Raw genomic sequence first — 6,000 nt, 5'->3', positions numbered from 1 at the left:
GCCATTAAGTTACTAATATGAGTTTTTGTACAAACTGTATATGTTTGATTCCTCACAAGTCCATCTGTCTTAAAGATGAGAAAGTCTGAAAGGGAAAGATGGTGGATGGTGCTGCCTGGTGGGTTCATGTATAAAAACCTGGCAAGCAAGGCTGCATTTCTAAATGCTAAAATAGGAGAGGAATTAGGACACTTGATCTGATTTCTCTGCTGAGCCATTTATCCCCTCCAACCTTACTTCTTGTCTATTTGGGATCAAACTCTCTGCAACATCTTGTTTTCAGCATCAAGATCATGTTATGATTTTTACTAGCCTTGCTCACCACTTATGTTGACCCGTCATGGCCTAGAATACTCTTCACTTTGTTTTTAAAGCTGTTATCATCTGATTTATAACCTGGAGGCAAACACTTAAGCCAACTGCCATGTATAGACAGCTGCCCTGATCTGGTTGTTTTCACAAACCTTTAAATTAATTATTGCACTAGACACCTTATGCCTAGTTTCTATTCCCAGGCTACTTTATTCTGACTTGAATCTTACAATTTCCTCTTGGGCTTGTTTTAGATTTGTCAGCTTTAATTTTTTTAAAACAAAAAAATCAATGAAATCCTTAAACTTTGTCTAGTCTGTAGCTTTAGATTTTCACTTCAGCCTGATGGATTTTGAAAAATAGGTCTGTTCTTTATTTCAAGAAATGTTGGAGCACCAAGATACTATATATGCACACATACTCACAAACACATATATTTGCCCACTATCTTGAGTCAAAAAACTTACATTTTATAAGTCTATCTTCATCACATACCCATACATACAGAGGCAGTTAACTTTTCTGAGTTTTTTTAACTCTGATCTCTTTGTTTTTCTTTGTACTGTTACAGCTACAAGCTTAGTCAAAGCTGTAGTACCTCACACACAAGGATTTTAGTAGTTCCCTAATTGATTTCTGCCTTGTCACTCCTCCTCCAGATGATTCAGCATGATACTAGGACTGCTATATGACATTTATGGGCCATGGGAACTTATGCCCTGTCCCGTTAAATAATAATAAAATTTTAATTTTATGACCACATTGTTATAAAGATGAATACAATCCAGGTTGCATTCATTATTATATATTAATTATTGTTATATTTGTTTTGACCTTCTGAATCAAAATAAAACACTTCTCTCTTTCCTTCTTTCTCTCTCTCTCTCCCTCTCTCTCTTCTTTCTTTCTCGACAGAGTCATTATATAGTCCAGGCTGCATAAATTAAACATTTCATGAGCCCCTAAATGTATTCTGGGCTCTAGACATGGGGACTGTCATGCTTAGTGGAGAAGCCAACCCTGATAATATCCTTAGCTTAATTGTCACGCGTTTCTTTTTCTACATGTCTCTCTGTGTGTGTGTATGTGTGTGTGTGTGTGTGTGGAGAGAGAGAGAGAGAGAGAGAGAGAGAGAGAGACAGATTGACTTTCCAGAATCTACATGATGAAGTTGAAATTCCTTTAATATCACTCCCAGTTAATATTCAAATCCCATCATAACTTGTTCTAAATGATTTTTCTAGCCATACCTCCCAGGCATTTTTAATCTTGAGTTAATGCTCTGGTATCCTGAAAAAGGTTGGGGCTTTATCACTTCTATTCAGCTGCCCCTGCTGCATGAATCTAGCACTCCGTTTCCATCTTCTGCTTTATTTACCAATCTTGTCAATTCTGTCAGTGTCTACGTTCACTCTTACTATCTCCTAAGTAGTGTTGATGTGCTTGTTTCCTCATCTTTAATGGGGAAGATAATGGTTCCTATTTGAAAGGGTATGGAATGAGTCACACAAAAGTAATAATAACAATAATAATAATAATATCACCTTTACTGAGAATTTACCATGCGTCACTCAGTCGTGTATGTACATATAATATATGTAAAGACCTTACTAGTGCCTGGCACAAGAAAATATTCAATAAAAGGATTCTGTTTTTTTCTACAGTATTCTTCATTAGGGCAAATACTAGTGAAATACTAACAGTTTGGGCCATGGAGATTGCTTTCTCTCCTGACTCCTGTAGAATGTATCATACTTCATTTGATAGCTATATACTGCTTAAAGACCATTTCTGTGTCCTTTATGCAATTTGCCCCAGAGCCTTGCAAATTGCAGAAGTCTACAATATATTTGTTGAGTGATTGTTTAATTGATTATACGATTTCTTCATATCCAGCTGCCAAAAGTCCACTCAGCTAACACATACTAGGAGAAAGCAATGAGGTCAGCAACTGCCCACTCTTAAGAAAGAACCACCTTGCAAGTTTACACTCATTTGCTCCACTACTGTTCAGCTTCTAGACTAGTATGGAATAAAATCTGGGTTTGTGTATCTCCTCACATATGGCTAGTAGCAGAATGTTTTCTTACTATCTCTATAGTGCTAGACAAAGCCACTTGAGGTGGGAGGGCAGGTGAATGATTAAGTGGTACAGTTTGTTTCCCAAATAGTAAATTTACCAACAAAATAATTCCCTTAATCAGGAACCACAGCAATTGAAATACCATTATCAGTGACCCCCATCACTGGAGATTTATTATTTTGAATTACTGCCTTTGGGGTAATTACTAATTCTCAGAGAGGTCTAATTTTTCTGAAAGCCTTAATGATTTCTTTTCCATTTGATACTTGGAGTAGAGAACAGAATTAGAGCAGGGGAGGTCAAAAGGAGGAGGACTTATAAGGACCAGAAGGGCTTCCTAAAAGAGAAGTGAGTTTAGCAGAAGAAAAGTTCTACTTCACCACGTTGTTCTGCTCAGAGGTCACAGGCCTCTCTAGAGTACAGTGCAATCTAGCACTTCTAAAACACAGGCCATAGGCCAAAAGTTCCAGTACACTTTAGTGACTCATGACCCCAGACTTCCCACTCTGTATGAAAAAAATATGACCTTAGCTATTGGATTTGAAAACACTTCCCCTTTTCCCTACACTCCTGGCTACAAAATTTTGTCAAACTTACTACCTATTCTCTAGATAGGTGTAAGAATATAACTGACTTTTCTTTACAAAATTTGCACAAGCATTTTTAAGACATTGGACTGCATATTTGGTAATACCGCCTATTTGCCTCTATTATCTCAATAGCCATATAGCGCTCTACTCTCTTAAGTTCAAATGCCCCCCAAAGATAGCCTAACCACCAGAAGGACTGTGTATTGATTCAGGAAGAGGTAGTTAGCTCAGAAACAATCACTGCTGAGGAATTGTGTGAAGGAGACAATATTGTAGCAACTAGAAATTAGACATGAGAGTCACACACAGGTTTGAGTAGAATCATGGTCCTATGCTTTGCCCTAGCACAAATCCCACAACTGCTTGGGACCTCAAATAATTTTGCAATACCATTAATAATCACTGCTATCACTAGAGAGTTATTCTTTTGATTGATTGATTGATTTTAAATTTATTTTCTTCATTTCCATAAAATGGGAAAACAAGAAATAACTTAGACTCTCTATGAGGATTAAGTGGAACCAGAAGTATCTGTATGGTCTCCTCTTCTACAGTGATGGAGGTGTCAATACCAGCTTCCTCTAGACTCTGCTAGGCATGTGGGAAATGCAGAGGTGTGAATAAGTCCTACTCTCAAGGGGCTTTGAGACTGCCAGAGAAGATTAGAAGAATATGTGAATAACTCATCTCAAGTCAGTGTGGGAAAATCACATAAGAAAGATACAGGAAGAACTAATTTCCAGCTCTCATGGTCAGAAATGGTTCTTCCATGGAGTTTTTCTCAACTGAACTGAAACTCAACAGACAGCCCATTGTGTTACAGACTTTGATTTTTCTAGATTGAATCAAGAGGCAGCTGTTTCCAAGGATACTCAGGGCTACCTCAGTAGACCTGGTACCTCAGGACTTCCCAGATGTGTCCTGTGTGTGTTAGTAAAGATCCCCAGTGCCACAAGAAGAAACTCAATGTGGCACAAAGGCACATTGGTGCATAGAAATCACTTTCCAATATGTCACAACTAATTTATTGTTAATAATAGTGAAAGCTATGTGAATGATTAACTTTCCCATGTATATTAGAGCAGATTCGAAGGTGTGTCTAGGAGCAGAGAGTATTTGGCAATATTGTCAGGCTTCCTGCTTTTCTTCTTGCCCCTGTAATACTCCTCAGCATGTAGGCAAAGGACTCACTGACCACATGCTCTCTTATGTAGAGGATGGCCATTGCAAGATCACATTGAAACCACTGCTCACCACTGGGCTTTCCAATAGAAGAGTTTTGTTTGTTTCTTTGTTTGTTTGTTTGCAGTACTGGGGTTTGAACTTTTCAACCACTTGAACCACACATCCAGTCTTCTTTGCTTATTTTATTTTTCAGACAGGGTCTTGCACTTTTTCCTACGCCAGCCTTAGACCATAATCTTCCTACCTCCACCTCCTGAGTAACAGCCATTACAGCACCAAGACTGGTTTGTTTTTCAGACAGTGTCTTGCTAATTTTGCTGGCCTCAAACCATGATCCTCTGTCCTTGCCTCTTAAGTATGTGGATTACGAATGTGTACCACCATGCCTGGCCTTCAAATAGAAGTTTTTCAAAGCCTCTATCAAAAATAATGAAAGTCAGGTCCTCATGGTCCAAAGATGCAAGAAAAGAATTTGTGTCTTGCTCTGTAGAGGTTGTCCTGGGAAGCGCAGATGTTTCTGATGAGCAGTAGAGAAGTGCTAATGCAGACAAGTACCTAGGAAATTGGACCGAAAGCCTGAAACACTAAGTACTGGACATCTCTGCCCAGAAATACCACAAAAGTATTTCTGAAACACACAAGGGAAATGTAAAAATGCTGACTGAGCTTGTGGTACTAATGAAGAAGGAAGGCAAAGTCTGCAGCATGTGGAGAGTGTCAGAAACAGTAATACTAAGAGACATCACTCACTTAGGGACTTACACACAAGAACACGGAAGGGCACTATCCCCGGGGACATATTGAGGAGAAGAGAGAAGGAAAGAGACTTCTGGATTGATTGAATTTGCTTGAATGAGTATGTATATTAAACTGGACATGTGGCATTCCTTGAAATAATGTGTCTGGGGTTCATGAATTAAGTAATAGACACTAGTGGAGGTATGTATTTTTGGAAAATCTAATGGGGATAGGGTACCAAATTAAATAACATAAATGGATATTTTGGTACAATTATAGAAAAGGTAAAGGTAACCCCAATGTGCATGCATTGGCCTGGTGTCCAGGGAAGCCACTCAGTAGCTTTGTGGAAGTCTGCCTAAGACTTAGCTCTCAGTGTCATTGCCTCCCAGGATGTGAGATTCTGCTATGCCAGATTCAAGGACTCCCATCTTGTGCAAGTTGGTTGTGTGGTCACCCAATTATTTGATGAATTTCATCTGCTTATTCAAATAATGAGTTTCAATAAAGTCATACAAGTGGAGGTCAATTCATGAAGTTCCAGTACTGACTGGCCATGCTCTTTTTAAACAAGCGTAATTCATACTCCATTGCATTCGGCCACTTTCCCAGTTGTCATGATCTGGTTTCTTTTTTTTTTTTAATTATTACTTTTTTATTCACATGTGCATACATTATTTGGGTCGTTCTCCCCCCGCACCCCTCCCCCAACCTCTCCCTCCTTCTCCCCTCAGTTCCAGGCAGGTCCTGTTCTGCCTTTATCACTAGTTTTGTTGAAGAAAAGACACAAGCCTAATAAGGAAGACAGAGTGTTTTTGCTAGTTGAGTTGAGAATAGCTATACAGAAATATTCCCAGCATTGCTTTCGTGTACACATGTTATGACCCATGTTGATTCATCTCTAATTGATCTTTACCTTGGTTACTGATCCCCTTCTCATGATAACCTCTGTTGCTTAAAGGTTTCTGTATTAGCTCCTCTGGAGTGGGGACATCAAACGCTTTCATGTTTTGGGTTTTCTACCTATTTCTATATCACCGAAATGTGCTCTCCCCTTATCATGTGATCCAAGTTCAACCACATTGCTGCATT

Source organism: Castor canadensis, chromosome 8, assembly GCF_047511655.1.
Source record: "Castor canadensis chromosome 8, mCasCan1.hap1v2, whole genome shotgun sequence".
NCBI classification, from domain to species: Eukaryota; Metazoa; Chordata; class Mammalia; order Rodentia; family Castoridae; genus Castor; species Castor canadensis.
The sequence above is the reverse complement of the archived record's forward strand: the minus strand, read 5'-3'. Positions refer to the sequence as shown.